The sequence below is a fragment of the Pristiophorus japonicus genome, chromosome 1 (genome assembly GCF_044704955.1).
Source record: "Pristiophorus japonicus isolate sPriJap1 chromosome 1, sPriJap1.hap1, whole genome shotgun sequence".
NCBI classification, from domain to species: domain Eukaryota; kingdom Metazoa; phylum Chordata; class Chondrichthyes; family Pristiophoridae; genus Pristiophorus; species Pristiophorus japonicus.
Genome location: NC_091977.1, coordinates 111,035,083 through 111,047,916, shown reverse-complemented (window position 1 = coordinate 111,047,916; position 12,834 = coordinate 111,035,083).

The window sequence follows — 12,834 nt, the reverse complement described above, 5'->3', positions numbered from 1 at the left end:
TTAAGGAAGAAATAGCGGGACATCTGGATAGGAATAGTGCAATCAAGCAGACGCAGCATGGATTCATGAAAGGGAAATCATGTTTAACTAACTACTGGAATTCTTTGAGGATATAACGAGCATGGTGGATAGAGGTGTACCGATGGATGTGGTGTATTTAGATTTCCAAAAGGCATTCGATAAGGTGCCACACAAAAGGTTACTGCAGAAGATAAAGGTATGCGGAGTCAGAGGAAATGTATTAGCATGGATAGAGAATTGGCTGGCGAACAGAAAGCAGAGCGTCGGGATAAATGGGTCCTTTTCCAGTTGGAAATCAGTGGTTAGTGGTGTGCCACAGGGATCAGTGCTGGGACCATAACTGTTTACAATATACATAGATGACCTAGAAGAGGGGACAGAGTGTAGTGCAACAAAATTTGCAGATGACACTAAGATTAGTAGGAAAGCGGGTTGTGTAGAGGACTCAGAGACTGCAAGGAGATTTGGATAGGTTAAGCGAATGGGCTAAGGTTTGGCAGATGGAATACAATGTCGGAAAGTGCGAGGTCATCCACCTTGGGAAAAAAAACAGTAAAAGGGAATATTATTTGAATGGGGAGAAATTACAACATGCTGTGGTGCAGAGGGACCTGGGGGTCCTTGTGCATGAATCCCAAAAGGTTAGTTTGCAGGTGCAGCAGGTAATCAGGAAGGCGAATGGAATGTTGGCCTTCATTGCGAGAGGGATGGAGTACAAAAGCAGGGAGGTCTTGCTGCAACTGTATAAGGTATTGGTAAGGCCGCACCTGGAGTACTGCGTGCAGTTTTGGTCACCTTACTTAAGGAAGGATATACTAGCTTTGGAAGGGGTACAGGGATGATTCACTAGGCTGATTCCAGAAATGAGGGGGTTACCTTATGATGATAGATTGAGTAGACTGGGTCTTTACTCGTTGGAGTTCAGAAGGATGAGAGGTGATCTTATAGAAACATTTAAAATCATGAAAGGGATAGACAAGATAGAGGCAGAGAGGTTGTTTCCACTGGTAAGGGAGACTAGAACTAGGGGGCACAGCCTCAAAATACGGAGGAGCCAATTTAAAATCGAGTTGAGAAAGAATTTCTTCTCCCAGAGGGTTGTGAATCTGTGGAATTCTCTGCCCAAGGAAGCAGTTGAGGCTAGCTCATTGAATGTTTTCAAGTCAAAGATAGATAGATTTTAAACCAATAAGGAATTAAGGGTACAGGGAGAGGGCGGGTAAGTGGAGCTGAATCCACGACCAGATCAGCCATGATCTTATTGAATGGCAGAGCAGGCTCGAGGGGCTAGATGGCCTACTCCTGTTCCTAATTCTTATGTTCTTATGACACTGACAGAGGGCCTGCAGGGAGCCGGAGAATAGTTAAGTTTTTTTTAGGCGCACTTTGTGAGGCGAAACGTGGGCGTCCAGGTCGGGGCTGCGCCGTTCTAGGCGCGGCCCGAAACTTGGGCCCAATGTGTGGAGTTCCAAACTGCACATCTGATTTACCGATCAAGGCCAAATATCTCCACTGCACACATACATGGTGGGGGGTAGTCGAGTGCAATCTGCAGTCGTCGGACACTTCCCGTAAACCAGATTACCTGGTTCCATAAACTCTGAAGTATACATAGAATTTACTGCACAGAAACAGGATATTCGGCCCTACCTGATCTATGCCAGCGTTTATACTCCACCCAAGCCTCCTCTCACCCCTCTTCATCTAACCCTATCAGCATATCCTCCTATTCCCTTCTACCTTGTGTGCTTATTTAGTTTCCCCTTAAATGCATCTATGCTATTCGCCTCAACTGCTCCTTGTGTCAGTGAGTTCCACATTTTAACCACTTTTTGGGTAAAGATGTTTCTCCTGAATTTCCTATTGGGTTTATTTGTGACTATCTTATATTTATGGCCCCTAGTTTTTGACAGTTCCACAATTGGTGAGGCAGTGCACCTTCGTACCAGAACTGTTCAGGATCCCTATATGTCTAGGTCTTAGTCATAGATAGTTTTTACGATTTTAATATGAATCATCTAATTCTCAAATTCCTAATTAGTCTAGATACAGCTTTACTTACATGTTATCAACTATTCCTATTCCTGGGTCAGTGAACCAAACACAGGAGGTGCTTTCCAGCTGATCCATAAAGAATTGCACTATGACACATAGGCATCTCATTACATTCTATGCAACATTAAAATCTAGAAGGGCATGTTTTCCCAACCATCTGCACAGCATTTTGTTCAGGGCTACATTTAAATTCTTGACCTCAAGAATCCTTCATGTGAGCAAGCAAAGTGAACAGATTACCTGACTCAAAATCTGATCGGGTTAACATATTGCTTTATTTTTACTGGTTCCAAATTACAGCTTCACATCCCACATTAAGCATGAAATTATCTTGGGATAAAGGAAAGCTCAATAATTTATGAACCTTTCAAAGGATACAGTAAAATATTTTTAAAAGCAACTTTCTGTGGATGTTTTCTATTTTTGTGACAGCAGGTTATCTACTGCAGATTTCCACTAAACAAATTCAACCCAGCTAGCTATTTGTATTGAAACTGTACACTTGTTCCTTATACTTGTGACAAAGATTTTTCTACAAACTGTGAGCATAGAAAATCCATATATGGAAGCTGGAAAACAAGCAAACCTGACAAATGGGGGGAATTTTAATCACCAAAAATGGATGGATTTGGGCCAGTGGGAGGTTAAAATGTTAAAAATCAGAATCCTGACTGAACCCCGCCTCTAAACCGCCCACTTCCAGTTTTAGCGGATTTGGAATGGGTTGCGGGCAACCAACCTGCTCCCAGGAAGCTGGTTGGTAATTTAAATATTATAATGAGGCTGCGTGCCTCATAATCCACTATTTCAAATTTAACTCTGGCCAGCCAGGTTTCCCAGGCCTCAGGAAAACTGCCGGCTAAAGGGAGACAAGGATTGCTGGATCCAGGAAGTAAGTACCTTTCTACTTACCTGCTGGATACAGTGTACTTGCCTCACCAACCCTTCTGATCTTCCCCAGACCTCCCCAACGAGACCTCCGACCTCCGATACAGCCCCAATCTCTGACCTCCCCTCCGCCTCCGATTTCCGACACCCCCACCCCCCCACCCCAGCCAGCAGCCTCCGTTCCCTCAGGCTTCCAATCTCCGACACCTCCTCCCAGCCACCGATCCTTCTCACCCTCCTCTCCGCTTCCCGTCTGCAGCATCGTGCCGAAGGCCTACCTGCCCGACAGTCAGGCAGCCTTTCAATCTGGCTGGCTGTAGCTGGGAAACAGAAAAAAGTTAATAAGGTCCTGCCATTAAATTCAGCAGGGCCCGAGGGAAACCCATTCTTCTAGGTCTTCTTGCAGCCCATCAACCCCACACCCCCAACTCCTTCCCTGCCTCCGAGTAAAGATCCAGCCCATATGAACAGTACGGCATCATCTCGTAACTTAGGCTGTAAGCATGTCCGAGAATATTTTTCTCCATCTTCCTCGCTGCAATGCTCCATCTCACTCTCAACAAGGTCCCTGCTGGAATGGAACTATAAACATTACAGGGAAACCGCAAAGGGATACAATTGTTAAGAGTACAAGTTTTATCTTCCACATGGATAGTCCCCTCCAACCCTCAGAAAATTTGAAGTTTGACACTATTGGGTAAATTTTGTTTTCACAGTATGGGTGATAATCACGCGGAGCAGATTACCTGTCTGTTATAGAACTGTTATAGGGGCTCTACAACTTATTCGCAATCCACTCTGCCCGATTATCCACCAGGTTGTGAAAATTAACATTTACCCCTTTATCTGGTGCATTTTCCTGAATTTTGGAATCTATAACAAACCTTCAGCATTGCATTTTTTCAACTAACACGGAAGGGCAATTAAACAATATTATTGAAAAAGACTCTCTTGTCATTCGGGAATAAATAGGAATCTGGAAAATCTTTATAGTTTAACACTTCTTTTTCCCAGTTTCAGCAGATAAGTTGTTACAATGAAAGAAATAAAAAAAAATTTAAATTGCCACGTAGTAAATTGGGAATTTGAACACAGTATTATTGACCATAGGATCCTTCAATTCAGGGCCATAAGCAGAAAATTTAGAATTATACAAGGAACTTATACTACACAATGGATTAGTGACATCTAGGTTTTCAAAGGAATAAAAAGGTATAACTACCTGCAAAACCTACCTCAAAAGTCACTCTCCACTCTCCAAAGCCCCCCCAGATTAAGTTGTCACTCTTCCTCCACCTCCCAGTTCATGCTGCACTTTCCTTCCTTTCCGTGCCTCGAGTAACATTGGTGCTTTCCTCCCCGAAAGCTCTTTCCCAACATATGGCCCCCGCATCTCCCAAAGTCCTGCTCCCAACTTCTTTCCCGAGGATTGTTGCTCTTCCCTCCCAAAAGCACCACAATTAGGGCCCATGTTTCCCAGGAGTTGCTCCTATTTTTTTGGAGCAACTAGTTTTTTTTTTGGAGTATCTTAAAAATCACTATTCTTCCCATTTAGTTTGCTCCAGTTTAAGTGAGTTAGTTCAGTTTTTTTTTTTCAAAAGGGGGCATTACCAGCCACTTCCACCTGTTTTGGCCATTTAACCAAGTTTAGCCAGCGAAAAGTTACTCCAAACTAACTTAGGCCAGCGTATGTGTCCACTTTTGTATGCTCAGAAAAACCTTGTGGAGACGTAAGAAATCAGCGCAGGTAGCCAGAGATAGGGGATGGGAAGGGAAGTGAGAGGATTTTCCAAAGCACTAAACACCTTCACAACAACATTAAAGAAGCATAAGTACATGTAAAACAATAAGCACTAAACAAAGCAGTACATTTAAAGCACCAAGCACTAAACAAAGCACAAAAATAAGCATTCAATAACAAATAAAAAATACAAGGAAGCTGAGAGGACCTGCACCAAGACTTACAAAGCATTAATCAAAGCACAAAAAGTAATAAGCAATTAATTAACAAATAAAAAATAGAAGGAACCCTGCATCTAAAGCACCAAGACCAAAGTAATAATCAATAACAAATAAAAAATAGAAATCCGACCTTTATGTGAAGGGAAGGTGGGGGGGTGGGGGGGGGGGGGGCGGGAGGGGGGAGATGGAAGTACCCTCTTGATCAAATGGTACAAATCCTCTGGAAGGTCTGGAGCTAGCCGTTGGACTTCAGTATCCTGAGGCTCTTGTTCCCAGTAACAAAACGCACCTGGGCAGCACCATGGGAATCCCATTTTTTGATTCAGTGAGCTTCGATTTTATTGTTTCAAGTTCTGAGTCCTTTCAATCTTTTCTGTTTGGAAGGCTGCGCCCATCTTCAGGATTCATCGCCGGGGCACAACGAGAAACTCTTGCACAAGCAAAGCATTCATTTCACGGAGACCCAATCCTGCCTCCAAACAGCGAGCAACATTAAACAGACGAGCCTGCCCAGGTCCCATCCTACTCACGTCTTGCCCCCAATCTCTTTCCTTTCCTGCTACGCCCACCCCCCCCTCCCCCGAACATCTCCGAGACAGTCCCAAGGAACACTCGATGGCCTCAGTCAGTGAGAGCAATCAAGGCTTTGTAGACATTTCCCAGATGCTCCCGGAGACCACGCTCTGCTGCACTTCGAGAAATCTCCATCTCGTTCATGAGTTCGACATCTTCCTTCTTGATGGTCACTTTTGCCAGCTCCTTCTTGTTTGGCTTTCTGTTCCCAGGATCTCCTGTCTCCGATGACGGACATTGCCGTCTCCAGGTCCGAGCTCAGGATCTCCTTCTCCCCCACATAGTCGGTCACCCTGTCCAGGAGCCCATTGGGCCAGGGCTAGGGGCGGTGTGCTTCGGGCCCCTCCCACACAGCATGCAGAGATTTAGGGGCAAGGAGCTACTGCACATGCGCGTGCACGCTAGCGCGCATGTGCAGAGATCCTGGCACTATTTTCAGCGCCAAGACCTGGCTCCGTTCCCCACTGGATGTGGTCCGCTACGCCGAACCTGAAGACATCCCGAGGAACAGGGAGAATTCCTCGGTAAGTTTTAGGTGCGATTTTTGTTCCAGAAAGTCTGCACCTCCCCCAAAGCATCATTCCTGGTTTCTTCATCCTCAGGTTTTTTATCCTTACATGAGACCACCAAAACATTGGCTATCCACATATATAACGGATAGTTGTGATGTATGGAAATGCCCCTGTCCCCACTGTTTGAATTTATAGCCAATAATCAAAGAATGTTCTTGATTTTCTGACCAATAGTCGAAATTATTGGAAAATAATCTGCAGCATCCACCCAAAGTTTCCGGTTGCACTGCCAGAAGATAAACCCACTGAGAGCACAAATTCAGAAAATAACCCATTAATATATTTTAAAGTCTGTCATTCTTTAAAAAAAAATTCTCATGATGTGGGCGGTATCTCTTCCAATAACAGTGCTAGTGAATGGCCTATGCAGGACCTTGCAATTGGTGCGTAGACGCGCACCTTAGAGGGAACATTGGTGGTGACCATTCTTCTTGAACTGCTACAGTCCTTGTGGTGATGATGGTAGGGAATTCCAGTATATTGACTCAGCGACAGTGAAGGAATGGCGATATATATCCAAGTCAGGGAGATGTGTGGTTTGAAGGGGAGTTTGCAGGGGACATTGCTGCCATGCCATTGTTGCTCTCATCCTTCTCAGTGGTAGAAGTCGCTAGGGAGGGAGGTGCTTTTAAAGTAAATTTAATACCGAATTTAGTGAATTCGGTAGATAGTCCATACTGCAGCCACAGCACTCAGTGGCAGGGGGGCCCATCAAGTAAACTGCTCTGTCTTGGATGGTGTTGAGCTTCTTGTGTGTTGTAGCAGCTGCAACCATCCAGGTGAGTGTTGAGAATTCCATCACACTCCTGACCTGAGCCTTGCAGCTGGTGGAGAGGCTTCAAGCAGTCAGAGATGATCCACTCATTTCAGAATATCCTGCCTCTGCCCTGCTCTTGTAGCCACATTGTTGATATGACTGGTCTGCTTAAGCTACTGATCAATGGTGACCCTCAAGATATTGATGGAGGGGGACTTGGTAATTAATGGTGGTGCCATTCAAGGTCAGATGGAGATGACTGTGATTTTTCTTTTTCAAGATGGTCATTATGTGGCACAAATGTTATCTGCCACTTGGAAGCCTAAGCCTGGATGCTGTCCAGCTTCTGCTGTAAGCTGGCATGGGCTGCTTCATTTTTGGAGGAGATGTGAATGGAACTGAGCACAGTGGAATAATCAGCAAACAGGAGCACTACTGACCTCATAATAAAATAAGGATCTTTAATGGAACAGTTGAATATACCTTGGAAGCCTCTCATCAACAAGAGCAGACATTGACAACGAGACTCAACACCACCTCCAGTGCGCCAGTGAAGCCTTCGGCCCCCTGAGGAAAAGAGTATTTGAAGACCAGGCCCTCAAATCTGCCACCAAGCTCATGGCCGACAGGGCTGGTGTAATACCCGCCCTCCTATATGGCTCAGAGACATGGACCATGTACAGTAGACACCTCAAGTCACTGGAGAAATACCACCAACGAAGTCGCCGCACGATCCTGCAAATCCCCTGGGAAGACAGACGCACCAACGTTAGCATCCTCGACCAGGCCAACATCCCCAGCATTGAAGCACTGACCACACTTGATCAGCTCCGCTGGGCAGGCCACATTGTTCGCATGCCAGACACGAGACTCCCAAAGCAAGCGTTCTATTCGGAACTCCTTCACGGCAAACAAGCCAAAGGTGGGCAGAGGAAACATTACAAGGACACCCTCAAAGCCATCCTGATAAAGTGCAACATCCCCACTGATACCTGGGAGTCCTTGACCAAAGACCACCCCAAGTGGAGGAAATGCATCCGGGAGGGCGCTGAGCACCTCGAGTCTCATCGCCGAGAGCATGCAGAAATAAAGCGCAGGCAGCGGAACGAGCATGCAGCAAACCAGCCCCACCCACCCTTTCCGTAGACGACTATCTGTCCCACCTGTGACAGGGACTGTGGTTCTCATATTGGACTGTTCAGCCACCTAAGGACTCATTTTTAGAGTGGAAGCAAGTCTTCCTCGATTCCGAGGAACTGCCTAAGATTGATTGATTAATTGAAGATGGTTGAGTCAAGTAAGCTTGCCTGAGGAATTTGTCATGTATATATGCTTGGGTTTACTAGCCACCAGGTGGCGCCACTGTCGGAGGTCATTGGGCTGTGCGCATGTGTGTGCGGCCCAGGTATAAACGGCCAGCCATCTTGTAAGGTAATCACTTTGGGCCCTAATAAAGTAGAGCCAGGTTTGTACCTGTTCGGAGTTTACAGTATTCAGTCTATTGAGTTATTGCATACATAACATTTGGCGATGAGGTAACAAGAACATCGTATGCAAAAATGAGCACAATTGGAATTCTGGAGTGATTCGAGGAGGGGGAAGATTGGGCAGATTTTGTAGCTCACTTTGACCAGTACTTTGTGGCCAACAAAATGGAGAAAGAATCAGACGCAGTTCGGTGCCGGACGCTCCTCCTCACGGTTTGCGGTCCGAAAATCTATGGACTCAAAGAATCTCCTCTCGCCTTTAAATCCAACAGATAAGGACTATGAAACATTGTATGCTCTGATATGTGACCATCTCAAACCAGATGAAGGCTTCATCATCTCAAGATATCGATTCTATACGCACGTTCGTTCTGAGGGCCAGGATGCATTGGAATTGGTTGCCGACCTAAGATGTTCAGCTGCACCGTGTAAGTTCGAAACTGCATTGGCAGACATGCTGTGGGACTTCTTTGTAATTGGCATCAACCACAAGATGATCCTGCATAAGCTACTGGTGGCGGAGATGCTGGATTTGAGCAAGGCCATCACGATTGCCCAATCATGCATGTCGATGGACAAAAGCTTAAAGCAGATATCATTGAAAAAATCGGAACTCGGCAAGTACTCTATACAAGATAGTATCGTCGGTTGGCAGAGCTGCATATGGCAGGGCCTACCCAACTGTGTACGCGAAACCTGTGGCTGCTCAAAGTCCGCCAACGGGAATGAATCCAATATCACTGTGTTGGCATTGTGGGGGAAATCATCGGTAACATCAGTGTCGGTTTAAACAGTATATTTGCAAAGGCTGTTCAAGAGTGGGGCATCTCTAGCGCATGTGTCCGCAACTGAGCAAGCGTGCTGCGACACACCACATGGAGGATGATGACCAGTCTAGCTTGGATCCGGATATACAATCTGAGATACCAGAGGAGGAAGTGTATGGACTGTATTCATTCCTAACAAAGAGCCAACCGATAATGATTAATGTAAAACTTAATGGTGTGCTGGTATTGATGGAATTGGACACGGCTGTGAGTCAATCAATAATGAGCCAGAGGACATTCGACAGGCTGTGGGATACTAAGGCTGTGAGGCATAAGCTGAATCCAGTCAATGCCAAGTTGCTTACGTACACTAAAGAACTCATAACAGTGATTGGCAGTGCAGTAATCAAGATGTCGTATGATGGTGCAGTTCACGATTTAGCACTATGGATTGTTCCAGGCAATGGTCCAACGCTGTTTGGCAGGAACTGGTTAGGAAAAATCAAATGGAACAGGAACGAGATCAAAGGATTTTCGTTGGAGGAGGATACGCCATGTGCTCAAGTGCTGAGCAAGTTCCCCTCGCTGTTTGAACCAGGCATCGGCAATTTCACGGGAGCCAAGGTGCAGATCCACGTGGACTCTGATGCAAGACCCGTCTTTCATAAAGCTCGGGCAGTTCCGTACACAATGAGGGAGAAGGTCGAAATTAAACTGGACAGACTCCAGCGTGAAGGGATCATATCACCGTTCGACTTTAACAAATGGGCCAGCCCCATTGGTCCCATGTTGAAAAGTAATGCCACTGTCAGGATTTGTGGAGACTACAAGGTTACGATCAACCGAGTTTCAAAACAGGATCAATACCTGTCACCGAAGGCTGATGACCTGTTTCCAACGCTAGCCGGGGGGAAGTCGTTCACAAAACTGGATCTGACGTTGGCCTACATAACACGAGCTGGTCGACATGTCGAAGAAACTTATGTGCATCAACACTCATAAAAGGACTGTTTACCTACAACAGGTGCCCTTTTGGAAATCGCTTGGCTGCAGCAATATTTCAGAGGAACATGGAGAGTCGACTGAAGTCCGTCCCCAGAACCGTCGTGTTCCACGATGACATACTGGTCACAGGTCATGTCTCCGCCGAACATCTGAACAACCTGAATCTACATTATCTGGACAAAGTGGGGCTCAGACTGAAATGCTCGAAGTGAGTCTTCATGGCACCAGACGTCGAATTCCTGGGGAGGAAAATTGCTGCTGACGGTATCAGGCCTACGGACTCGAAAACCAAGGCCATCAAAAATGCACCCAAGCCTCAGAATGTGACGGAGCTGCATTAGTTCCTTGGTCTACTCAACTACTTTGGTAATTTCTTACCTAGATTGAGCACCTTATTAGAGCCACTGCACGCTGCTAAGAAAAGGCGACAACTGGGTTTGGGATGCGTCTCAAGATAGAGCTTTTGAGAAAGCTACTAATCTGCTTTGCTCTAACAAGCTGCTGGTACATTATGATCCGTCTAGTACTGGCCTGTGATGCTTCGTCATATGGAGTTGGTTGCGTGCTCCAACAAGCTAATGAGTCGGGCAAATTACAATCTGTTGCATATGCTTCAAAAAGTTTGTCAAAGGCGGAAAGAGCCTACAGCATGGTAGAGAAAAAAGCACTAGCCTTTGTGTATGGGGTTAAAAAGATGCATCAGTAGCTGTTTGGTCTTCGGTTTGAACTGGAAACAGATCTCAAGTCACTCATTTCATTGTTTTCGGAAAACAAAGGTATCAATACCAATGCAATATCCCGCATCCAGAGGTGGGCACTGACATTATCTGCCTATGATTATGTCAGTCGCCATTGACCTGGCACTGAGAATTGTGCCGATACATTGAGCCATCTGCCATTGCCCACACCAGAGATGGAAACGCCACAACCAGCAGACCTACTCTTAGTCATGGATGCTTTTGAACGTGAAAGAACCCCTGTCAAGGCCCAACAAGTTAAGACCTGGATCAGCCAGGACCCGATATTATTGGTTGTGAAATGTTGTATCCTTAATGGTGATTGGTCTGCCATACCCAAGCAAATGTGTGAGGAGGCCAAACCTTACATCCGTCGCAAAAACGAACTATCCATTCAATCAGATTGTATACTGTGTGGTACTAGTGTTGTTATACCCAAGAAAGGCAGAGAGAAGTTTGTGCATGATCTACATCGCACGCATCCCGGTATTGTCATGATGAAAGCCATTGCCAGGTCTCATGTATGGTGGCCTGGAATTGATTCTGATCTGGAATCATGTGTGCATCAGTGCAACACTTGCATGCAGCTTAGTAAAGCACCAGCGGGAATCGCCGCTGAGTCTGTGGTCGTGGCTATCTAAACCATGGTCCAGGATCCACATCGACTTTGCAGGTCCCTTCCTGGGAAAGATGTTCTTAGTTGTGGTGGATGCTTATTCCAAGTGGACAGTGTACAATCATGTCATCCAGCACATCCACAGCTACCATTGAGAGCCTTCATGTCATGTTTGCTACACATGTAAGCGACAACGGATCTTGCTTCACCAGTATGGAATTTCAAGAGTTCATGAAATTCAATGGTATCAAACATGTGGGGTCAGCACAATTCAAACCCGCATCCAATGGACAAGCAGAGCGTGTGGTCCAAACCATCAAGCAGAGTATGAAACGTGTAACTCAAGGTTCAGAGCAAACTCGCTTGTCACGCATATTGCTTTGTTACAGGACAAGACCCCATACACTTACCGGGGTCTCCCCTGTTGAACTATTGATGAAGAGAGGTCTCCAGACCAGGCTCTCTCTTGTCCACCCTGACTTGAATAATCGTGTCGAATACAAACGGCAAAGTCAGCAAGGGTATCATGATTGCGCTACGGTGTCAGGTGACATTTTTATCAATGATCCTGGTATGAACTGAATTATGGTCAAGGTCCCAAATGGACCAGCGGTACTGTTACGGCCAAGGAGGGTAACAGAGTGTTTATCGTTAAGCTCAAGAATGGGCAGACATGCAGGAAACATGTCGATCAGGTAAAGCTGCGACACACATATGAACCGGAACAGTCTGAGAAAGACACAATCAGTGACCAACCAAACTACCCTCAGTCATCAGAGGACTCCGCTGTCATCAATGAATCTGGACTTTCAATCACTGACATGGTCAATGAATCTGAGACGTTCAACTCTGGAGCAGAAAGCCCTGGAACGTCTCAATTTGTAAAAAGACCGTGATTAATATCTTTTTTATATATGAATACTTGTATTTACTCTGTACAGCCACCAGAGGGCTCATCCCCTGGAGTCCCAAGGGATCCCATAACCCCAGGGGAGCACAGGTATTTAAGGAGGCTTCACAGGTTTGAGAGGCACTCTGGAGACCTGCAATAAACGACTAAGGTCACACTTTACTTTGAGCTCAGTGTTCAGTCTGACTCTTTCTCCATACACAACAAGTGGCGACGATTTACAGATAGCGAACATAAAGATGCAAACATTGGGCATCCTGGAGAAATTCTCGGAGGTAGATGATTGGGAAACTTTTGTGGAGTGACTCGACCAATACTTCGTGGCCAACGAGCTAGATGGGGAAGTGAGCTGCCAAATGAAGGGTGATCCTCCTCACCGTCTTTTGGGCACCAATGTATGGCCTCATGAAGAATCTGCTCACTCCAGCGAAACTCACGGAGAAATCGTACGACGATTTCTGCACACTGGTCCGAGAGCATTTGA